This window comes from Neofelis nebulosa, chromosome 18 (assembly GCF_028018385.1).
Source record: "Neofelis nebulosa isolate mNeoNeb1 chromosome 18, mNeoNeb1.pri, whole genome shotgun sequence".
Lineage (NCBI taxonomy): Eukaryota > Metazoa > Chordata > Mammalia > Carnivora > Felidae > Neofelis > Neofelis nebulosa.
The window spans coordinates 25,105,472-25,130,892 of NC_080799.1; the positions used below are offsets into that span (position 1 = coordinate 25,105,472).

Consider the following 25,421-nt stretch of genomic DNA (forward strand, 5'->3'; position numbering starts at 1 on the left):
GAGAGGAGCCGGCATAGCTTAGAAAACTGGTGCCATGCCAGCCCATGTCAGAATATCCTTCTAAATTACGACAGCCACCTGCAGGTAGAAGATTCTAAGAGCCCGTTTTTGTTGTTGTTGTTGTTGTTGTTGTTGTCGTTTTTTAAGGACCAGAAGTTTTTATTACGAGTAGGAGGGTTTGTTTTTTTTAAGAATTATTAGATAATCATATTCTTTTTTTTTCATTTTTCTTTTTAATGTTTATTTTATTTTTGAGAGAGAGAGAGAGAGAGAGAGAATGTGAGCAGGGCAGGGGCAGAGAGAGAGGGAGACACAGAATCTGAAGCAGGCTCCAGGCTCTGAGCTGTCAGCACACAGCCCAATATGGGGCTTGAACTCCTGAACCGTGAATTCATGAGCTGAGCCAAAATTGGACACTTAACCGACTGAGCCACCCAGGAGCCCTGACAATCTTATTCTTAGTAATATTTCCTCATTGGCTTTTATCGTATATTTCAGCTTCACTTTCAGACTTTCAGAAATGTTGCTTGGGCTCGATAACCTTTAACTAGACTAGGTTTCACATCAGTGTTCTCTGTCCCACATCCCACGTTAGTAATAAATATGCACAACCTCCTTGAACCCTAGAAGCCCCAAGCCTTGCAGGCAGTTTGAGGACTGCAGAATTCCCACAGGTGGCAACTGTCTGCTCCTGTCCCTTTCTTAGAACATCCACGGGGGCCTCAAGAGTTTGCCAGTTTCAAGGAACTCCTTGTTTCAACATGAAGATGCTTACACCCCCCCCCCCCCCCCCCGTCAGCACAGAGCCTGAAGCAGGGCTCAAACTCATGGACCGCAAGATCGTGACCTGAGCCGAAGTCAGATGCTTAACTGACAGAGCCACCCAGGCGCCCTCCTTTTTTTTTTAAGTAGGCCCCACACCCAATGTGGGGCTTGAACTCACGACCCTGAGATCAAGAGTCAGCTGCATGCTCTACCGACTGAGCCAGCCAGGTGCCCCCCCCCACCCCGCATTTAAAATGTACACCCTTCCACTCAGCAGTTCTGCCTTTAAGAGTTTACCCTATATGTACAAAGATGTACGTTCCAGAATATTGACTGCAGCCTCACAGCTGCATCACAGCTGTAACCGAGGAGAGCTGGGTTCAAGAGGTTATGGCGCACTCACACAACTGGAGGATATGCAGCTATCTGAAAGAATGCGATGGGTCTGTGTGCACCGACCTGGCACAGTCTCTAAGGCTCACCGTGGAATTCGAAAAGCAAACTGTAGAGTAAATAACGTGCAGAGTACGCTACTATCTACGTCAAGAGCAAGTGGGGGACATACGTGCTTCCACACGCGTAGCTCACTTCTGGAAGAACGGGCAAGGGCACTTGCGTCTTGAGAGAAGGTGGTAGACTCGTGGTGAGGGGAGCAGGATGGAAGGGTTGGTCTTCGTACTCTACACTGTCTTCTTCTGTTTTGTTATCATGTGTTTGTATGATTTTTTTCAAAAGAGCATTTAAATATAAGCTTTAAAATATATACACAAAGAGGCGCCTGGGTGGCTCGGTCGGTTAAGCGTCCGGCTCTTGATTTTGGCTCAGGTCACGACCTCACGGTTCATGGGTTCAAGGCCCTCACCTCGGACTCTGCACCGGCATCATAGAGCCGGCTTGGGATTCTCTCTCTCCCTCTCTCGCTGCCCCTTCCCCACTCGCGCTCTCTCTCTTAAAATAATAAGTTCAAAGAAAAAATCTGCAAGCAGACTTTTCCCCCTCAGAAGCCCTTGGGCAATGTCATCTCCCTCCTCCAAAACACAGGGATTGTGCAGAATTGCCAGCGCACAGGGTGCTCTGGGAGTGCGACAGGTGTGACTGCTCGTTTTGACCAAAATAACCCGCTTTGGCACAAACCCTATCTCCGTTAGTGGCTAATGAGTTCCTCTCAAGGTGCTATGGTTTAGCCTGTATTAGCAGATTAACATGGTTCAAAATATATCTAGTGAGTGTTGGAGGTTTGAGGTTTCTTTTGTGTTTGTGTTTACATTAAAAACAGTTATGCCTTTAATCAATCAGAATTGTTCGCCGTGAAACTAACTCTCGCCAATCCGTACCTGCTCGCTTCATCTTGAGGCAGTCTGCTGTACGCTTCCAGCACGTCGACGGCTGATGCTGTTTCCCACCCATTCGACAGGAGCTGTTCTTTCTAGAATGTGCAGCGGAGAGAAAAGGCAAGGTACGAGGCACTGTTGTACAAATCCAAGGCACTCTTGGAGCACATGAGAACTTGTCTCAGATGACTCCTTTTTCAAAAGCCCGTCCCAGCCCCCATCTTTCTTCTTTTTCTTTTCCAATTTTCTACACCGAACATGCATTGTTATCATGGGAGAGAAGTCACTAATGTATATTTAAAGAGAAATAAAGGAAGGAACTTCTCCGTGAGCAAGAGTGTTTGAATGCGTTCGAGGGGTAATGTGACATATCTCACCTATTTAATAGGGGCAGGGGTGGGTGGTGTCTCTTCAGCAAAAGAAAAAGAAAAAACCAAACAAACTAAAAAACAATAAATAAAAGATATTTAAAGTCTCTATTACAGATTCTAAGAAATGGAAGGGACGTGTCAAGTACAAAGTTTGGACCACGTTTGGATCCTGTTTCAAACACACCACCTATAGAATTTTTTTCTGTTTTTTTTTTAAACAACTGGGGAAATCCAAACACGGACTGTGGAGTAGGTGCTATGGAGGAGTTTCGGCTGCTGTGTGAGGTACAATAATGATGTTACCATTATCCCAGGGTGGGGGAAGAAAATGCTTACTGGTAGGAGATTCACATGGAAGTATTTATGGGGGTAATGCTATACTCTCTGGATGTGCCTTAAAATATTCCAATGACAACACTGACAAAAAATGGGGATAAATAAAACAATATTGAAAAATGTGAATCACCAAAGTTGGCTGATGGGACATGGGTTTTCGTCCTACTGTTCCCTCTATGTTCATGTTGTTTGAAAATATGCATACTGAAAAACTGGAATAATAGGGTATGGGAAATGGGAATGTGTATTTTCCAAACCAAGATGGCGGCCCAGGTCTTGGACTTCTTTAGCGTGACGAACCAGCGGCCCACGTGGAACCCCAGCTGCCTGTTCAGGTGGGCACTCGACAGGGCTTCTCACATTCTCTGATCTGAGAAGGGAGTGTGCCCTTCCCTGGGGGGTTAAGGGTACCAAAGGATGTCCCCGCCCTGCTCTCCGACCTGTGACTCTAACGGCTTGCAGGTCTCCACTCCCGCCAGGTCACACTGTCGCCTCCGCAGGTTTTCGATCACGGTCTGTCCGAACCGGTCGGTCGTCCATGTTCACCTGGGAAGGGAAAGAGGAGGCTGGGCAATGCCAGAAGGGCTTCTCGAATACGCAAAATCAGACAACAGTATTCTGTTTCTGAGCCGTCAAGGCTGATGTTTGCTAATACCCAGTGCAGTCAACGGAGTCGGGGGCGGGCACGGCACGCAGGGCTGACGAGAGCGTCGTCTGCTGCCGCCCCCTGCGGGGCAACCGGGCGGTGTGCGCTCGGCCTGGGAGCCGGTCAGACCACTGACCGGCTGCTCCACAGGTAGACTCCCACGTGCACGCCAGCTGCAAGAGGGTTTACTCCGCAGCATGATGTGTAACGGGACCTGTGACGGAAGGACTCACATGCCCATCCGCTGGGGTTAAAGCAGTTGTGGCATGGTCGTTTAATGAAATATCACATTGCCATGAAAACAGCAAAAGGACATCCAAGTAGATGTAGGTACAGATGTAGACACACAGACACAGATACAGATGTGGAATAATGTCAGATAACAGACACTCGAAAAGTACAGTACAGAGGGATGTGCATAACATGCTCCTGTCTGCCCTAGGGGAAAAAAAAATCTCTAGCTACATTTATATATGCGCAGAATAATTCTGGAATCTGGCAGTGTTGCTTCCCAGGTTGGAGGACTCACTAAGGTCCGGGGTAGAAGAGAGACTCACCTTTCCCTGCATACCCTTTTGTACTATTGGATTTTTTTTGAAGTTTTGCATGTAGTGTTACTTATCTAATGAGAAACCATTTAAAACCCCCTTCTTACAATGTCTATTCATTTTTGAGAGAGACAGAGCATGAACGAGGGGAGGGGCAGAGAGAGAGGGAACCCCAGAATCCGAAGCAGGCTCCAGGCTCCGAGCTGTGAGCCCAGAGCTCGACGTGGGGCTCAAACTCATGAGCCGTGAGATCATGACCTGAGCCAAAACCAGATGCTTAGCTGACTGAGCCACCCATGTGCCCCCCATTTACCACTTCAAAAAAACCATTAACGTATCTATACGCACAAATGTCACAAAACATACATAATACACCGCGGACTGTTATTACTTTGTCCCAAAACGTCAACAGTTTACTATACGAAATGATTCCCAGAGCTCCTGTGACAACGGTGGCAGGCAAGAAGGAGCATCACTCTCTGTCGGTGGACGTGTGAGGCTTACGTGGCATGAATGGTCACACTGGGTGCCTGTGAGCACGTGCTCCGTCGTCTTCCTGCCTGGGTCTGAATCCTGGCCTGAAACTTACCAGCCGTGAGGCCGTGCGGCCGTGGGCAGCAAGCTGTCCAATCCCTCTGTGCTTGGGTCCCCTCACCGGCCACACCCGCCACACCCTGGTTACGTGACAAGTAGGTTAATACAGGTCACACTCACGGAAGGTGCCTGCTATATAGCAAGCAACTTCTACAAGTTCGCTACCCTTATTCTACCAGTACTGAAATTTGCATCACTCAGGGCACCTCGGTCGGTAAGCGACCGACTCTTGATTTTTGGCTCAGGTCACGATCTCACAGTTTGTGGGTTTGAGCCCCGCACTGGGCTCTGTGCTCACAGCATGGAACCTGCTTGGGATTCTGTCTGTCTCTCTACCCCTCCCCTGCTCGCTCGCTCTCTAAAAAATAAACAAATATTTAAAAAACAGGTTTTTTCATCATTCATGTGGTTTTTGTCATTTTAAAATACTGATTAGGAAATCATGGAAGGCATGTGAGCAGTTAGTACACCTGAGGAGGCTGATGGTTTGCATTTGTTAGGAAATTGCAGAATTCAGTGAAAACGGACACATCCCCAGGCTTGCTCCCAAGTGACTGGGTCCATGGTCAAGATTCACTTCATCCACCATTGCTATATGATGTTGAATAAGAGAACGCACGAATGAAACGAGGCGAACAGAGCAGGGTGAACACCCACAATGTGTGAAAACAAAGCAGAATTCAGGGGCACCTACGTGGCCCAGTCGGTTAAGCGGCCGACTTCGGCTCAGGTCACGATCTCACAGTTCGTGAGTTTGAGCCCCGCGTCGGGGTCTGTGCTGACGGTTCAGAGCCTGGAGCCTGTTTCAGATCCTGTGTCTCCCTCTCTCTCTATCCCTGCCCTGCTCGCGCGCTCTCTCTCTCTCTCTCTCAAAAATAAACAAACGCTAAAAAAATAAAATAAATTAAAAAAAGCAAGCAAGCAGAATTCATTTTCCCCAGTCCTGATATCCTGCAAGCAAAGACAGATTCCCAAGACTTACAGAAGCCAGATGAGGCCAGCTACCATTAGGTCCACTCACCAGGACTGAAGACTGAGTCTGAGGAATGCCCCCAGTTACACAGAGGGAAGGAACAAAACTCAACCGAGAACCACCTCTACGGGAATGTGGCCTGGAGCATGAAGGGGTGAGAAAGTCAACCAAGGTAAGGTCTAGCCGTAGATCTGTCCATAATTATGTGACACGGGGCAAAGCCTTTATTGCTCTCATCCGTAATGGAATTTAAAAATAAAATGAGATGAAAAAAATAAAATCAATAAAGTTAAAATGAAATAAGCAATAAAATTAGCGCCATGTATTCAGTCACGTGCCCCCCGCTACACATCATCTCATGAACTCCCATAATAGTCCAGAGAAGTTATCCCTTTATAAACAAAGCCCTGGCGGGGGCACCGGGATGGTTCAGTTACTTGAGCGTCCATCCAACCCTTATTTCGGCTCAAGTCACGATCTCACAGTTCATGGGATCAAGCCCCGTGTCAGGCTCCAGGCTGCCAGCACAGAGCCTGCTTGGGATTCTCTCCACCCACCCCCAACCGCCACTCCGCTCCTTCGCTGCTCATGCTCTCTCTCAAGTAGAGAACTTTAAAAACTTAATCAAAAACAAAAACAAGGACCTGGGGCTCAGAAAGATCCAAATCACAGCTAATACCTGCTCAGCAGCCGGGCAATCCTGAAAATGCTCTTGTACAAATTAACTCGCTTACTCCTCACTACACCCTATTAACGTCGGGACTGCTATTCTCATTTTCCTGATAAAGAGACAGCACGGAGAGGTTATGAAACTTGTCCAGGTCACACAGCTAGGTAATCTACCTCCAGAGCATGGACTCCCAACCACCCTACAATTCTGCCTAAGGGCACCCGGCCAATCATAAGAGCCAGGGCCAGGACTCGGACCCACGCTGAATAATTCCAAAGCTCTAAAACAGAACCCTTCCCACCACATCAGAAGAGAAAAACAGGCAACCAGCGGGCCAGACTCGGGGATCTTACAAATTAGGAATTTTACATTAAAATTCTACACTGTAGCTTCTCCTGAAAAATTGGGGGTTCTCAACTCCAGGCTCCCATGTCCACATGGGAACAACGAGGTGGCACTGAGCAGGGGTGAACTGTGGTTCACCAGAGTCCCCAGCACTCCTGTCTGCCTTACACCTGGCCAACTTCCTCCACTGCATCACCTGCCTGCCTCGGAAGGAATCAGGGTTCGCTACCCTGACACCCATATGTTAGCCAAAATTCCTTCCATCGCGGTCTATGACTCTATAATTAATACAACAGTAAAATGTGAACTTTACAAAGTTTTTGTAAAGGCCAAGAGAGAAGTTCCAAAACCCTGGCTGCGAGTTTGCAGGAAGTTAAGAAATCAGGAACGCTGGGAATTGCTAGAATCGATTAAAAAGGAGATGTGTGTGTGGCCAGAGGCGGAAGGAAAAGAGTGAGTGGAAATTTATACTGAGGTTGCTCAGAGAGGGTTAGCCACCACGCGAACGCATACAGCACGCAAAGGTCTTGAGCTTCCTTTTACCTGTTCGTAGTTTATGAACATAGCTGTCTCAAAACTGTTAGCTGCCCACTTGAGAAGGTTGGCCAACTGCTCCGGAGTCATGTAAACCAGCACGCGTTCCGTTATCAGCAGTGTTGGCAATCTTCAGAGAAGAGAAAAGGCACATAAGTATGTATTCATCAAATCGGGACTCTAACGGCAGCCACGGATAGTGCTGGCAGGGCAGGAAAACCCTGGGGTGCACACCGCAGGAAGAGGAGAAGCCCCGGATAGCACGTCAACTATCAGGGCGGTAAGAGGTGGAGAGCCCCGTCGTGACCCAAAGTTTCAGACCGTAACAACGTGAGCACTGAGCAAGGTTTTGTCTGGCTTGCTACGAATTCTCCCCCGGCATGCCCGCGCATGGTGACGAGGTGGCCCTGCAGACCCCTTGCTCCAAGGCAGTCTAGTTCCCTTCCCCTGGAATCTGGGTTAGGCCTGTAACTTGCTGTGGCCAATACAACAGTAGCAAACACGACGCAAGCGGAAGCTGAAAATCACTTGCACGTTGGCCCTTGCCCTCTTGCTTGGAAGCCTGAACCCGTGTGGCAATGAACCCAAGCTGGCTTGCTATCAGAGGGGAGGCCCTGTGCGTGAGAATGAGGCATCCACATAGGAGGGAACCCCAGGGGATCTCAGCTACAGGAGTGAACCCCAGGGGACCTCAGCTGCAGCTGGCTCCAGTGGAAGAACCACCCAGCTAAGCCCAGTCCAAGTGGTCCACTCACACAATCCTGAGCAACTTGTGAACTGCTCTGAATTGTGAGTTGTTCGAGACCGCTGAGGCTGCAGAGATTTTGGTACACATCAAAAGCTGACTGATAAAATACAGAAATACTGCTATCCCTTTAACAGAATCTAATTCTTCTTACACAAACTTTTATCATCAAGAATTAAAAGCAACACGAACAGTCTTCAGCAAATGACACATTAGTATGCGGTCTGAGTTACCAGACCCGAAGTAACGAACAAATTACGAAACAGGAAAAGCAATAAACTCCTACAGAAATCTCTAAACGCTTTACAGTTGGAAGGGAACACAGGCAGCCCTAAATCGTGTGAGCTCTGCTGATTTATTCCTGCTCCTTCTGACTCCTTTACTGGATCCTCCTCCTTCTCTGCCCCTTTACGCTGCTGTTCCTCATGGCTGGTTGCTATTTTTCTCACAAAGCAAGTAGGTTACTTTTGCCTATTTTTATTGGCAGGGAATTTCAAAAGAAGTAAATTGTCTGAACTGAAAATACCCAAGAAATGTGCTGAAAAGAACATCGTGTACGTTAGTGTCAGAATGTAACCCATGCAGTTAGACTCAGTACCTGGACTCATGATCGCTAGAGAGAAAGGCTACCCACAAATGCTGCTGGCTTTGACCCGACAGTCCCGACTATCCACTGTTACTGTTCATCAGGATTTCCTTTTTTTTCTTTTTTTGACAAGGAAATGTTGTATAACTCAAGTGACTTAAAAATATACATCCAGGGGTGCCTGGGTGGCTCAGTCGGTTAAGCATCCAACTTCAGCTCAAGTCATAATCTCACAGTCCATGGCTTCGAGCCCCACATCGGGCTCTGCTCACCGCTCAGAGCCTGGGGCCTGCTTCGGATTCGGTGTCTCCCTTTCTCTCTGCTCCTCCCCGGCTCGTGCTCACACTCTCTCTCAAAAATAAATAAACACTAAAAGAAATTAAAAATATATATCCAGGTGCGCCTGGGTACCTCGGTCAGTTGAGCATCTGACTCTTGATTTCGGCTCAGGTCATGATCCCAGGGTTATGGGATTGAGCCCTGTGTTGCGCTCCATGCTGAGCATGCAGCCTGCTTGGGATCTTATCTCTCTCTCTCGTTTCCTCTTCCCCTCTCCCTGACTTGCACATGCTCTCTTTCTCTCTCTCCAAAATAAAAATGTATGTATGTGTATACAAATACACACACACATATGTATGCATATATCTACAAATGCTCTCTGGACCCAACTGGGTCATGGTACAAAGAATGAGAGAACTAAATCCAGAGGATAGACAATGAAGTCCAAGTTGCAGATGAAGTTGAAAATCAGAAAGAAAAACATTAAAAGGAAGTTTAAAGTAAGCACTTTTTTTTTTAACCTAAGTCTAAACCCCCAGATTATATCAATAGGAACGATTAGAAAAAGTGAGTGGAAAAAAAAGTTTCAAAACCTCAATAGGTTGGTAATTAGAGAAAAACAGTTCCAAAAACGTTTTTATTTATTTAAAAAATTATTTAAATGTTTATTTATTTTTGAGAGACAGAGCACAAGCAGGGGAGGGGCAGAGAGAGGGAGATACAGCATCTGAAGCAGGCTCCAGGCCTCCAGGCTCCAAGCTGCCAGCACAGAGCCTGACGTAGGGCTCGAACCCACGAAGCATGAGATCATGAACTGAGCTGAAGTCGGATGCTTAACCAACTGAGCTACCCAGGTGCCCCTCCAAAAACCCTTTTAATGTAAAAGGTACCGATTATTACATACGGTATTACCACATGGGGAAGCCAGGTGAAGAAGGCTACGTGGGAATTTCCTGTACAATTTTTGCAACTTTTTTTACAAATTTGAATTATTTTAAAATGAAAAGTTAAACACGTTTACAATATATTTTTAAGAGGCAGGCATCGCCAATGTTAAAAACAGGATTAATACTTTTCAGAAGAGAAGTCTAAGCGAAGCAAAAACAGCCCACGGAGGAAAACACAGAGCACAAATGAACCCCAGAGAATTATGAATGTAATTCTAATACTTGTGATAGCTGCTGTTCCTTATCCATTTTGTAGATCTCCAGGAGTGAGGCAAACTTGCCTATCAAGAGCTCCCCTGATTAATTTTTTTTAAGTGTATTTACTTATTTTGAGAGAGACAGAGGGCAAGCAGGGGAGGAGCAGACAGAGAGGGAGGGAGAATCCCAAGCAGGCTGTGTCAGCACAGAGCCCAATGTGGGGCTCAATCTCATGAACCAGGAGATCACGACCTGAGCCGAAATCAGAAGTTGGATGCTTAACCAACTGAGCCACGCAGGCATCCCAAGAGCTCTCCTGATTTGTAAGTGATTATTTCCCTGGCTATGTAGCACATTTGCCCAAATGGTGTGTTTCTACGTTCGCGGCGGGTTGCTGCTGGTTACCACTGCAACTGTAATAATCTACAGATTATAGCTTCTGCGCCAATTTCCGTTCAACTGCTTTCACACGCGTACTTAATATAATCTCCAAGCTCTCCGCGCAAAGCCTGACATGGGGCTCGATCTCCCCAACCGTGAGATCATGACCTGAGCGGAAATCAAGAGTTGGACGCTTAACCAACTGAGCCACCCAGGTGCCCTGCAGTTATAGGTTTCTATACATATAATTACCTTCTCTCAAACTTTATGGTATCAGGCATCAGTATGTTATAAAAGCAACACACGTGATTCTGATGTGAAAACAGGAGAAACATTGCTTCTCAAAGACTTAGAAAACCTCCCTCATAGCAATGAAATGATAAACATCTCAGAATTAAAAACGGAACACGGGTATCATGCTGCACTTTCACCTGACCTTATTTCGTATTCACATGAAATCACAAACGCGTAAGAGGTTAAAACAAGATCTCACTGTGGATTCACGTCACATTTCTCTAGCTTCTCTTCGAGTTCAGGTGAGTCTCGGAGATCTGCTCCGATAATGGCATAGCTCTTTGAATCCAACAGGTGTCCACCTGGAAAGCCAAGAAGAGATTATCATTTCAACAGAAATTCATCCAGAGGAGATCATTTCAATGGATTTCTTTTCAAAATTCAATTATTATTTTTTCTCCATTACAGAAATACATGTCCCACTGCAAAAAGGAAAAAAAAAAAATCAGGAAGGAGGAGGGTGGAATGAACGAAAATCACATCTTCCAACTATTAATGTTTTGGTATAGAACATTCCAGTCTTTCTTCTATACATACAACATAAACCCATACATACAACATAAGCACATTTTCTGTCACACAAATACGTACACACACATCACACAGGAAAAAGAAAGGAGGGCCAATTCTTCTTTTGAAAACTGCTTCTCCTACTTAACAGTAATATCAATGACATCATCGTCTGTAATGATTTCCTAGCATTCCATCAGTGGATAAAACAACTTACTCAGCCAAGCCCTCACGATTAGGCCTGTGGTATCTCCAAATTTTCTCCATCTGAGGCACTGCGATGAGCATCTTTGTTTAGACCTCATGAAGCACCCGTCCAGTTAAGTAGGTCTCTAGGAGTAGAATTAGGAGGTCAAAGGGTAAAATATTTAAGTATTGGTACCGATCGGCTGGCCACTCTCTAAATGTCGTGCCAATTTGTGAGATACTATGTTTAAAAGAAAATAGCTTCTAAAGTATTTACAAATACAATGATAACATTTGCTTGAAAATACTCCCAGAGAGATCGGACAGCATGGTTTCTATAGTGGTTCTCGAGCTTTGGCAGTCATCAGAATCACCTGGCGGGCTTGTTAAAAGAGACTGATGGCTTCAACCCCCCGAGTTTCTGATGTAGCAGATCTTCCAGAAGTAGACATTTTGTCAAATTCTTTCAAAAGCTAGACATCTGTATTTCCAACCAATGCTCCACAGTGGTGATGTCACTAGTCCAGGACTACACTTTTAGAACCACTGGTACAGATGAAATTGGCCACAGTTAAAAGTTCAGTGATGGGTACATGGAGGTTCATTTACTTACTTATTTTGAGAGATGGCGGGGGGGGGGGGAGGGAGAGCGGGGGAAGGGTGGAGAAAGGGGGAGAGAAAGAATCCCAAGCAGGCTCTGTGCTAATAACACAGAGTCCAGTGCAGGGCTCAAACTCATGAACTGTGAGATCCTGACCTGAGCCCAAATCACGACTTGGCCATTTGACTGACTGAGCCACCCAGACGTCCCCCTTGATTCACTCATTCGGACTGACTTTTCATTGTGTGCCCATTTGTATACTTTTAAGTTTCACCTCGTGCATATTTCAGCTTTAAGAAATGATCAATTTCAAGATGCGTATTTTTTCTCAGTTTCACATTTCTGAAATGAGGATGCATCGGTCAATAACGTTTCGGTTTAACTTATCAGCACCTTTTCTTTCCTGGCGGTAAATAGATAGTGTGATTCTTGCAATCACAGCCTCAAAGGTTTAATGAAATAGGGCAATTTTTCAATGAAAATGTGTCAGTGTTATCATCGCCTATCACTTTTCTCAAATTTTCATTCACATTTGTATTTTCATTAATTTTTATTTCAACTGTCCCTCTCCCAGAATGATGGCAAGATCAAAAACTATCAAGGACAGGACTAGAAAATTTGCCCACACAAGACACAAACCCAGAGTTAAAAACCAAGTGAAAGGCTAAGAAAGAAATCTGCCAATCAACAGTTGACGAGGGATTTATATCAAAGAACATTGCTTTATGTTGTAAAGGATTCCTATAAATTGAAAAGGAAATGAAACAATGCAACTGGAAAATATATGAGCAGAGGAAAGTTACAAGAAATCCCACAGGCCAACAGAAGGAAGGAAGGGTACTCCGTTTCACTAGCACGTTCAAAGTTATAAAAAATTTAAAACAAAGTTACAGAAAAATCTTTAATTCATAGATTTGGCAGACTGGCAGGAATTTTTTAAAATGGTAGTAGCCAGTGTTAGCGAGGGTGTAGGGAAAGGGAACCCGCATCTACTCTGGTGAAAATACAAATTAGTCGAAAGGGTCTTGAAGCACGGCTTGGCAGTAGCTATTAGAATTCATAAGGTACAATTTTTTGAACTGGCAATTCCTGCGAATATGCACATATAACTAGGCTTTCTACAAAACTGTTTAATAGGAAACCATAAAGAAGGCGGCAATCTAAAGGACCATCAGTAGCGAATACGTTAAGTAAAATGGAATTTCCATGCAGAGGAGTACTACGAAGTCACCAGAAATAACGAGGTAGATCTAATCTGGCAACATGAAGACAGCCGTGATTCCCTAGGATGCACAAAGAACAAGTTTCAAAACAGTACGTGTAAATTATTCGCTTTACTAAAATTATACATATAACTATATTTATTTATTTATAGAAGTATAGATTCACTCTTTCAACAAATACATGTTGGTCTACATCATATATATTTATTTATTCAATATATGCATAGATTCCTTCACCAAAAATTTACTGAACCTTTTGCGGGCCGGGCACGGGATTCTATTTACATGTGTATTTTCTTACGCGTGATATTTACCTGCCTCTAGGTACACTGTCCATCCACAGGAGAAAACACCCTGCACAGTGGTTATCGTGGTGGGGGGAGAGATCACGCAGGGTCTTTACTTTCTACTTCACATGCTTCTACACTGATGGGTCGAAGGCAATGCAAAGTGCTAACTAACCCTTTCATTACAGCTAATCCTTCTGACGCAAATATTAACCAAATATACAGAAAAGTATGACGGCTACGATGTAGAGAAAGCAGATGTGCCAGCCAATGGCAAAGCCTGAGGAGGTTGTACTTAAAATTTGTACGAGGGAAACAAAGGATGGAGGAGATATTAGTTTCTGTGGGAGTCTGTTCACTAGGAGCGTGACGAGGGCACTGTGCTGGTGTAGAGGCCTGTCTAGTTGCCTGACGTTTCCTGTGTTATCTGTGCCCACCATCTAAGGCCATCCTCTCTGAGCATGTTTTCTGACCTGAATTATTAATAAGCCCCTTGAACTTCTCTGTCAGACACACACTGAACACAATGGAACATTCTGGAAGAGTGTTTGTGACCTTAGTTTTAAAGGCTTAGAAGGGAGGAAAGAGTTGTTGGAAACACTCATACTGAAAACTTACGGGGAAAAACTGAGCCCCGGGGCCAAGGACCTAACGTAACAGGTGAAGCGGGTCAGGTACGAGACAACAGTGGTGGGGACGTGCATTCCCTCTCAACGAAGCAGCCATGTAGGAGTCAGGGTCTGAGGCTGCCGGACTGGATTTTTCCAAGGAAAGATTTTCGGGAAAAAGCTCCTATATTTGAAATGTTTGCAACTCACTGAAATGTTTTTCAAAAGATTTCAGATTGGGACCTATGGACATCTAAGAGGGGCCATACAAACAATTGTTTCAAGTTCCTTCACAGTAGATGTGATGCAGAAGTATACACTCTATGACGTCATGTGCACACACGCACAGACTCAGACGCGCACGCTCACACACACACACACACACACACCATCTTTAAAAAGAAAGGGGAAGAAAAGCAGAGAGGTAGCCCATACTGTATTACTTAGTTGCCAATTTGCAGTGTGTCCTCTGAATGTCATTCTATAATGGGTTGTAATAAGAAAGGCTTGTATCTATGGGAAGATGGGAAAGAGAGAGAAATGAGTCAAGTAGCTTAGTTACTGAAAAAACGCAAACACCCACTACCGAAATGGCCAGTAGGTACCGCTACTGCTCAAAGCAAGGGCGACTCCAGAGGGCCTGCTGCTTAATCACGTCTGACCCTAGGCACACACATGAAAAATTCAGTGGATCAGCTCTCAGAGTAGGTCAGTGAGCGTTACTCTCCGAATCTGACGTCAAGTCACAAACTGATCATGAAACACTCAAGACGTAGAAACCGCCAAAGATAGGCTAGCGATATGTTTCCAAATGTTCCAGTGTTTTCCAAGCTGTCTCTCGTTTCCTGCTTCTGCTCACTCAATTAAAAATTTTAACCATTGTTAATCACAGACAACTAAACAAACCGATTCCTACTCAGACCTGACGTCCAGTAACATTTAGGTGATGACTCTGCTCTCCTCCAGAATGTGCAAAAAATTAGACATCCGAGAGCTGATTTCAGTATCGCAACCACCATACACACATCTTTCACCCCAGAAACCTCCTCTAGGCTTAAGTGAGAGCCCACCTGCTCTTATTTGACTCGGTGTCCTAACAAGCTAGGTCGTATTCTGTGGCTGCACAGCGTCAGATGCCATAGCGCATCTCAAATGCACGCTACGTGGGGCGCCTGGGTGGTCCGTCGGTTGAGCATCCAACTTCGTTCGGCTCAGGTCATGATCTCGCACACAGCTCGTGAGTTTGAGCCCTGCGTTGAGCTCTGTGCTGACGGCTCAGAGCCTGGAGCTTGCTTCGGATTCTGTGTCTCCCTGTCTCTGTGCCCCTCCCCAGCTTGCACTCTGTCTCCCTCTCTCAAAAATAAATAATTATTAAAAAAAATTATTTTTAGATAAAATGCACCTTCCGTGTAATATAATCTTGTATTTGGAAAAGGGCAAAACTTGTTTCCATAGGATAAGTTAGAAAAAAAAAAACTTAAACTATTTCTAGCTTGTGGGAATTACACATCTTTAAAGGACAAGGTGAAAGTTTTAATGGTTACTAAAAATTTTTTTAAATGTAAGACTTAAGATTTTGTTTAAATGACTAGTTTAAAAAGAAGGGGAAGAAGTATATGTTAAAAACCACTGAGAAAATCTGACCTTGGGCTTGAGGTCAGGGTTTAAATTTCAGCTCTACCCCTTTGTCAACAGGTAACCTTATGGAAATTAGCTTAACTTCTTTGAGCTTTGGTTTCCTCAACTGCTAATAAAAGCATGTCATTCCTGAGTCGGCTCTGAGGACTCAACGAGATCATCTGAGTGAAGCATTTCACATGGTGCTACAAAAGCTCTCAGCAAAGATTCACAAACTCGCCATCTGTAACTGCAGAATTCTTAAAACATGGACTCAGGGTGGCCCCCATACTATCTCATATATAGTAAATGGCCAATTTGGCCTCCCATTATTCATTCAAACGCTATTTACTACACATCTGCTCTGAGCCAGGCCCCTTTCTATGCTCTGGAGATACAGAAGTAGCCGGAGCACACATGAAAATTCAGATTATTGGAGCGCCTGGTTGGCTCAGTCGGTTAAGTGTCCAACTTTGGCTCAGGTCATGATCTCACGGTTCATGAGTTCAAGGCCCACATCAGACTCTGTGCTGACAGCTCGGAGCCTGGGCCCTGCTTTGGACTCTGTCTCTCTCTCTCTCTCTCTCTCTCTCTCTGTGCCTCTCCCCCACTCATACTCTGTCTCCCTCTCTCTCTCTCAAAAATAAATAAAACATTAAAACACTTTTTTAAATTTCAGATTAAAATTAAACCACTATAGGTCATTTCTATTACGTGTTCAGAGAAATTACGTTAACGGACAGAAGAGTTGCAAGGGAGGGGACATTTCATTTTGAAGACAGTTTGGAATGGGGATCTTGGGGCCAGAAGGAAGGCGGGAAGGGGGTAAAAGGGAAGAGTCCCCTAAAATGAGGTCTCTGGCGTTCAGACCGGCCGCCTCCTGAACGCTGCCCCTGAATCCTGCCGGGCTCTCTCCTGTGGTCAAAGCCATACTCACTTGATGCTGTGCAGCTTTCTCGTGACTCTCATGGGAAAGTCCACTTCAAAATATTTACTTGGGAGAAGATCTTCATCCTGAGGAAAAACACGCAGTAAGCTCTAGAATTATGTATTCACTCCTACATTTACTGACCACCTTCACGTACCGAGCGAGTACTAGGCCCCGAAGAGCATCAGGGCACTTAAGGGTTTGACATCCAGGAACGATATGGGCAGAGATGTATTTTCCAGATTACTGTGGTCTCCACGTGGGGAATGGATGGAGGACGGGCGTCAGGGGTTCACAGCTGTCCAGGGAAGAAGTCACGGGGAGCCTGAACTGGGGGAGCAGTGCCTGGGATGGAGGTGGGGGTATGTGGAGGCGCTGGGGGAGTAGGACCTGACAGGATTTTCCAAAAAGCAGATCGAGATGAATCAGAGAGGGTCAGGACACCAATGCTGACCAGCATTTGAGGGATAAAATGGAATAAAACAGCAAAAATCCCGAAGCATCGCACACAGTGGGGGTGAGTACTGTTTTGTGACACGTTTACTTTTTTCTGTGAGGGGAGGATACAGCGGGTGGTAAAGGGCAGGTGCTCTGGAGCAGGGGACGGGGGTTCGAATCCCAGCTCCACCGCCTGTCTGCCGCGAGGCCCCAAAGTCACTCCACTCCCTGGGCCAAGTTTCCCTCCTCTGCGAAGCAGAGACAGGGACAGCACCTCACGGGGTTGTGAGGAGTAATGAGGAAATGAGTACACACAAGGGACACTCAGAACGGGGCCTGCCTTAGTAAGTGCCACGTGTGTGCCTTTATCATTGACTGTCATGGGGACGGGGCGCCGAGGTGGCTCCGTCGGTTAAGTGTCTGACATTGGCTCAGGTCATGATCTCACGGCTCGTGAGTTTGAGCCCCACATGGGGGCCAGGGCCCGCTTTGGATCTTCTGTCCCCTTCTCTCTCTGCCCTTCCCCCACCGGTTCTCTCTCTCAAGTTAAATAAATAAACTTAAAAACCTTATTGACATGGGTACTTAGAATTAGGTCTTGGCCTGGGGTGTACATTTATCTTTACTGAGGGCTGCAGTAAAAGAGCGTGGCAGACGCGCGCGCGCGCGCACACACACACACACACACACACACACACACGACCCTGCTCCCCCTTCTGCATCCCCGGCCTGGTCTCCCCTTGGCCCCCTGGCCATCCTAGCACATTCTCTGTCACGTCCAATCAATCCCTCAGCCCCGGTGCGTATTCACGAACGCATTCTCTCCTCCTCAGCTCGCCAACTGCACACACTGTAAGGACACCGCTGTCTGGACTCTCAGCGACACCCTGCGCGTTGCCTGCAGCAGCTCCCGATGCCCCTGAGGCTTGGGGAAAGAAACAAGGCGCTCCACAACCTGGTGACCTGCCCGGCGCCCCCCCAAAGCGCTCTTCTAACGCCTCCGTATCCACCTGTACTTACATTCCACAAGTACAGAGCCGCTTCCTTAAAGTGGAAAAAAAGACCAAGAAAAAGACACTTGTTGGTGCCCAGAACCCGGTGGTGGGCCTCACAGGTGTGGGCCGGGATTAAGGAAGAGCTGGGGTGAGGATGACACCCCTCTTTCTGACTTGAGCAACTGCGCAGAACACCATTTACGTGCACAGTAACGAGCGATGGACAGCAGGGACCGAGAGGGAGCCGGCCCCCCACGACAGCATGACGGGCGGGGGGGCAGCAATCACAAGCAAGCATTTTCCAGTAGGAGGTGACCCTAAGGGCAAGTGTCAGAACTGGGAGAGCCAGCTACCCCTCAGCCCTTGGAAAATCTCAGGGGATCTGGTCTGGGGGACAAAGGGGGAGGGAGGAAGGGGGAGACAGGAAGACAGAGACAAAGACAGTCTCCTGACCCATCAGAAGAGACACGCTCACCGATCTCACCCGTTCTCTCTCGGTGCTGCCGCGCTCCCCTGCCCGTGTGTAGGGCAGGGCCGGGTAAAAAGCTGTCCGAAGATATTTGGAGGAAACGTTTAGAGCATACCAGAAGATGACTTTTGCTAGGAAATTCCAGAACACCCTCTAAGGATTTTGCTCACACGATATGAAGTTAAGGACACGCTAAAATTCCAGAAGGCCTGGGGAACAAAAGCAAATGCAGGACAGCATACGATCCTATGGCTCGTCTAGGACTTCTGACTTTCTAAAGAGCTTTCCCACTCATCAGCTACTTGCCCTCTTAAGAATGCCGATTAAGGGGTCACCATGGAGGGAAAGCTTCCAAAAGGCACACCTGGAGCTTTTAAGGAACAGACATCTTCTTTCTTGCCTTTGGGAAAGGGGCAACAAATGGCTGTGGGACATGACGCTTCAACTTTTATTCTGGGATTCCCTGAGCCCTTCCGACACTCCACTCCACTCGCCAGTAGCTCCACGTCACGGGAGGCACGGAAGGCAACCGGGACCGTGCATAGCTACCGCAGGGCAGCCGGGGACAACCGTGAGGAAGAGTATCCCGTAGGCTCAAAGGAGATCCAACGTGGCCGACCGCTGCACAGGCTGCCATATTGAGACTGACCCCCTGCGTCCTTGATCCTCTGGCCGTGTGGAAATAGGATTCAAGAGACACCAAGAAGCTGAGGTCCCTTAAAGGGTTTCACTCACCCTTTATTCTTTGTCTGGGGTTGTACTGGCTTTCCTGCACCCTACTCTCACCCGCTGCTTGAAGGTGGGAGCCTTCAACTGTCCCTTCGACTGGTCTTGGGGCCTGACGTCATACAGAACGAGCTCACACACCAGCGGCAGCAGAAAGCCTGTGACCCACAGCCAAGCCTCTGCTGGTGCAGCCAGGGGACCCTCCCAGGTGGAAGGTGCACCAGACAACAAGACTAGCCGACGAGATCTCCCCTCCTCTTTTACAGAAGCACATAGAGCTCAAAAACAGGGCTCAGCGAACTTGCTGTAAACAGCCAGTACTCTAGCCTTTGCAGGCCAGACGGTCTCTGCTGTGACTTCTCCACTCTGCTGCCGTAGGGCTAAAGCAGCCATAGGGAAGATGGAAGGAACTGGGAGTTGGCTGTGTTGCAGTAAAACTTTATTTACCGACATAGGTGGCAGCCTAAATTTGGCCCGTTCAGCTCCTGCTCCAGAGAGCAAACAAGCATCATTTTTCTAAAAAGAAACTTAGGTTTTTGAAAACCCTTTAGACCGATGTCATTATCAAAACGAAAAAACTCCACCAAATTTCTCAGACCCTGCACTATTCTCCTTCCTCACTGCTGACAGATAACCTTTTCCTCGGAAGGGGCACATGAGCTTCAGTGTACCTTGCTCAGAAATAAAAATCTCAGATTTAGTAATGATTAACCCACCTACACGGCGGGGGGAGAGACCAAACCACGGGACCACGTTGAAAAGGGTGTCAAGCCCAAAGGAGGAGTTTCTCCCGTGGCTTCTGTTCACACTGCACACATTCTGCCACTGCATTCTCTTCCAGTTCCTTCCACCACACCGTGGTCTCTGAGGCCCAGAGGCACCGCCGACCTATAGCAAAGAGCCCCCCACCCCCACCCCCCGAGCAGCCGCAGGGCTCTCTGGAGAGAACAAGGAGGGAATCTGGACGTGGACGAACTGCAGTCCGTTGTTTGTTCCATGCTCCAGCGCCACTGGCTGTCCGACCTGGGGACGCCACAAGCTCTCGGAGCCCGCCTTGCCCCGTCTGGGTAACCCACCCCCCACCTGCAGAGCTCTCATGTTCATTCCTGAGGTCATGGATGTGCACGCCCTTCAGAAACGTTAGCTATCTTATCCTGAATGAAGAATGCAGAGGCAACCGGTTAATACTAAGGCTGTGCTGAGGCCACTGATTTCTCGCCTCAGTGAGAGAGAGGCTGGGGGCACCGATGACCAAAGACCTCATCGGGTGAGCTGATGAGGGACAAAATACACACTCAGGTCGCATTAGGCCCACACGCTCTAGTTTATCTTGGTGTACTTCTGCAAGAATCTGGGGAAATGCACGTACCCATGACTGCCACATGACCGACCTGACAGAAGAACCAGAGAGATCTGTACAAACCTACAAAAAAGAAAATGCAATCAGTGAGATCGTTGTAGAGAAAAGGTTTGGTGCTACAAGTCCAGCCCGGAATCAAAGGCCAGGCCCGTGGTCCTGATTCTGCCACTAACTGGACCCATTTCCTCTTCTGTGAGTGAGTGTAATTATACCTGCTCTTGAACCCTAATGAAGGAGGTGAAGGACCAAATCAGAGAATGAAGGGGCACCTGGATGGCTCAGGCAGTTGGGCTCTGACTCTTGATTTCGGCTGGGGTCGCGGTCTCATGCTCCGTGGGATAGGCCCCGCATCTAAGCCCCACTTAGGATTCTGTCTCTCTCTCTTTCTCTCTCTCTCTCAAAATGAATAACTAAACTTAAAAGGGCTTTGTGTCATGTTACCATCACCCAGCCTTGCAAATCTCCAAACTATACTGAAGACACCATCATGACGACAGTGAAGTCTTTTGTTGTCGTCAAAACGGCAAATGCATGGGCCCCTGGTCTCAGCTACTCCACTGGCAGGGCTCTCGCACACACGCAGAGAATGTATACAAGCATTTGGATCAAAAGCCCTGTTTGTAACAGGAGGAGCTAAGAAGCAAGGCACATATCTAGGGCCCTGGTGATATCACGTACGTGGCTGACAGTGGTTGCACAGCAGGTGCAAGCAGATGGGGACAGGGAGGCGAGACAGGCAGTCACCACATTCCTTTTGAATATATTTCTAACATTTAAAAAAATGTTTACTGACTTATTTTGCGAGAGAGATGGGGGAAGGCCAGAGAGAGAGGGAGAGGGAGAGAGTGACAGGATCCCAAGCAGCCTCTGTGCCGTCAGCACAGAGCCCAATGCGGGGCCTGAACCCACAAACCGAGAGATCATGACCTGAACCGCAATCAAGGGTCAGGTGCTCAACCGACAGAGTCGCCAAGGTGCCCCTGACATTTTTGAACCCGCTGGGAACCTTCACAAAATTAAAGAATTGGGGAAACAAGGGGGCGGTATTTTTAAATTTACCTTTAGTCTCCAGAAGGTGGTATCCATCCCAGCCCCGAGATTTAGAATCTCACAGGGACATTCTGTCTTCCCTAGAAATGCCTTTATAAGCTGACTGACGCCATGGACGCGAGCAAAATATCCTGAGAGAGAGACAGAGACAAGCCATGACTCAGTGATGATGGAAATAAGCCTTGCAAAGTTCACACCAGGAGGACAAAACACAACCCTTCTGCCCTTCTTCAGGGGTAGCGGTTTAGGTTATCCATAGACCTTATGGGAGAAGTAACGACTTTAAAATTCTCTTCCTTTTTTTTTTTTTAAAGCCATTTGAACCAACATAAGCACAATCTATCTAATGGTTGGATCAACTACCTTAAGGAAAACGCAACGCCCCCCAATTCTACATATGAAAGAAAAATATTTTACATCAAAACATGGATCTAAATGTCCCTCTTAGAAATGTGTCTTTTCGTGGCTAAGTGAAAGCTACTCAGAATTCGGCTGAAACTCAAAATTGGGAGACCCGCTGGAAAGTATTCTGGGGTCAGGAAATGGGGCAGACAAATGTCAAAGCAAAGACAGCCATGTTTCTTAGCGTGCTCCCTTCATCTCCATCCTCTGCGGGTTAGAGCCTGGATGTTTGTAAAACATCACAGGCGGGGTTGGGCGGGGGGCGGTGCACAGGCAAATGGTGCCTAATAAACTGACTTGTTAAGCTCTGGCGTGGGAAGCTGGAACAGAGGAGACAAGAAATAAAAGAGGGTCAAAGGAAGATAAAATTGATCTGGGTTCTAAAGCCCTTCTGCTTACAGTATTACTATTTTAAGAACAAAATTTGAGTGGCATTTATAGACACTCACTGCAATTTGACATAGGGATTTCATGTCTATGGATTCTACTAGTAAATAATTTGAGCTTGTCTTTTTACATGTCTCTTTTGGGGCGCCTGGGTGGCTCAGTCGGTAAAGCGTCCGACTTCGACTCAGGTCATGATCTCACAGGCTGTGAGTTCGAGCCCCCCGTCGGGCTCTGTGCTGACAGCTCAGAGCCTGAAGCCTGTTTCAGATTCTGTGTCTCCCTCTCTCTCTGACCCTCCCCTGTTCATGCTCTGTCTCTCTCTCTGTCTCAAAAATAAGTAAATGTTACGTGTCTCTTCCATTTTACTTTTCTAGTAAATCCTTTTTACCGTGGGTTACAGAGTATCATCCACAATGGACTGGACATTGGAAAAATTTTTAAAATGCTCCCCACACACTGTTTGGGAAGCACTCTCCTACTGTGGGGCCCTAGTCTAGCGATGCCAACCCAGGGAGAGGAAGAAGGAAAGCCGGAGGGCTGACCTGCTGCCCAGGGCCCCCAGCACCCAGGGCACCATGGTGGGGCCCTGCCTCTGCAGCATCTGTTAGGAAAGCGTCCTCAAGAGTGCGGGAGGGAGGCTTAAGGCCTCTTAGCCAGGCCTCGTCCAATCTTACTGATGCCTGGTTTCACCCTCAGCTCAAAGTAAGTACCATGTCCTTATTCTCAGGAAGCACTACTTTAAAATTTCTTCGCATTTCTCATTGAAACTACCCATAGGATCCATCTTTAGGGCCAAGATGCCCTGCACCCACAAGAACTAGGGTCATTTGGCCAATTTCTCAATCTGGCTGAGACTAAGTCACCCTCCTGTCTCAAATCCTTTCACTGCCTTGATAGAAATGACTTGTACAGCCTAACAGTGTTACTATCACTTTAACAAGGCCAAAAAAAGTCATTCCTTCCATGAACAGACAGTTCACAGTAAAAGATATATAAATGGCTCTTAAACATATAAAATGATCTTGGGGCACCTGGGTGGCTCAGTTGGCTAAGCAAGTGTCTGACTCCTGATTTCAGCTCAGGTCATGATCTCACGGTTCAAGGGTTTGAGCCCCACATCGGGCTCTGTGCTGACAGCATGGAGCCTGCTTGGGATTCTCTCTCTCATTCTCTCATTCTCTCTCCCTCTCTCCCTCTGCCCCTCCCTGCTTGCAAGCAAGTGAACTCTCTCAAAATAAACATTTAAAAAATATATAAAAAAAATAATCCTAATGATCTTCAACTTCACCCCAAAATAAGAGGAATCTAAAATAAAATTACTGTAAGATACCGTTTTTCATGGATCAGATTAACACAGATGAAAAGTTTCATAATACACTGTGTTGGTGAGGATGTTGGGAAATAAGCACTTTCATATACTACCGGAGAGAAGGAACACTGCAACTCTCATGTTAAGAATGAATCCCTATGTTACACTGCTGGCTTTGAAATGGAGAAGGGGTCATCTTCCATGGAATGTAGGTGGTTTCAGAAGGTAGACAAGAAAAGGAAATAGACTCTCCCCTATGGTCTCCAAAAGAAACGGCCCTGATGACACTTTGATGTTAGCCTAGTAAGACCCATGTTTGACTTCTGACCTTCAGAACTGTAAGATAATAAATTTGTATTGTTTAAAAAAAAAAAAGGAATGAATCCCTAAAACCCCAGGCCTCTCAGCTGATGAGGGAATAGTGAGGAGGGAGGGGGTCACTTGCCTCTGTTAATTTCGGGGGCCTTCCTCTCCTTAGACAGTCTTACAAAATGCTGGATGTAAGGGTCATGCCAGTAGCCAATGCTTACTGCAAACCTGGAAGGGATAAAAAGGAGGCAGGTGAGTAGACGTCAGTAGATTCAGGTTCTCAGGAACCAGGTCAAGGAGGAAAACCATCTACTTCACAAGGCCAACACACTCCCATTTAGCACTCCGTTACAAATGTAAACAGACTCAGCCATCCGCCGAGGTGCTCACTTACACTGCCTCTCACCCTTCCCACGGCGGCCATGTGTCACCTCTCTTTATTCTGACTGCTAATTCCGTTTCCAGGACCCTGGAGAGCATATAACCTCGCCTCATAGCTCACCCAGAAGACGTGCAACCATCTATTCACTCGGCAAACTCACTGGCCAGAACTATTCAGACAACTCTACTCAACCAGAAGTTCTGGGTCCACAGGAAAGGAGATCTAGAATTGTTTTGTAAACATCGCTAATGACTCCCTAAGTATTTCCCCCGGCTCTGTCATTTCTGTCATTTCACGTCCCTTAAGGAGTAAAAGGAAAAACCAGGAACAAATAAACAGAACAGCTACAACCTAGAAAATGCCGTTGTAGCTTACCCTCTCTGGCATGCACTACAACCTGGAAAATGCTACAGTAACCTAACCTCTCCCCAGGCCACACGACAGGGAATCAAAGTTCTAGTGTTCTAAGCCAGGGATCTGAAACCCCAATGACCACTTAAGGTCTCCTGGCAACCATGAGTGGAACCAGCCTTAGGACAAGGACATGTAATGGAAGAAACCTGGATCCTTAAGGCCGAGCCACTGTGGGCCTGCACCCCGCTCTACCTCTCAACAGACATTTTTAGAGTTTCTAAATGTCTTTATTGCTTAAACCAAATGGAGTCAAGCCTCTGTTACCTGCTACACCCTGAAGCATCCTAAGTGATATCCTGAGTGTATGAGCTCATTTCCGTGTTTCTTGATGACCAAGCTGAGAGGGGAAGGGGTGCGTGACTGTTACGCAGCTAGAGTCTGAGCTCCCAGAGGCAGATATGAGATCTTCTCTTTACATCCACTGACAAGGCTTACCGCTGCCTTGACTTTGGCGGTGCTAATCCTGTACAAACCTATCCCCCCCAGTCTCTCTCATGTCCACGTTCACACATCCGCGCGTGCGCACGCACACACACACACACACACACACACACACACACACAAGGAAGCACATACTTTTGGCTTCTCGAGGCAGCAAGTCAGCACGGAAATGCACAAAGTACTCATTAAGGGACACGATTTGCTACGGGCCCAGACTGTCCAAGTTTTACAAGTGT

General features: G+C 46.8%; 1 pseudogene; it reads right to left on the reverse strand.

The window, feature by feature from the left end:
- Positions 1-2,053: 2,053 nt before the first annotated feature.
- Positions 2,054-25,421, reverse strand: part of LOC131501618 (leucine carboxyl methyltransferase 1-like) — a 38,652-nt pseudogene continuing 15,284 nt past the window's right edge.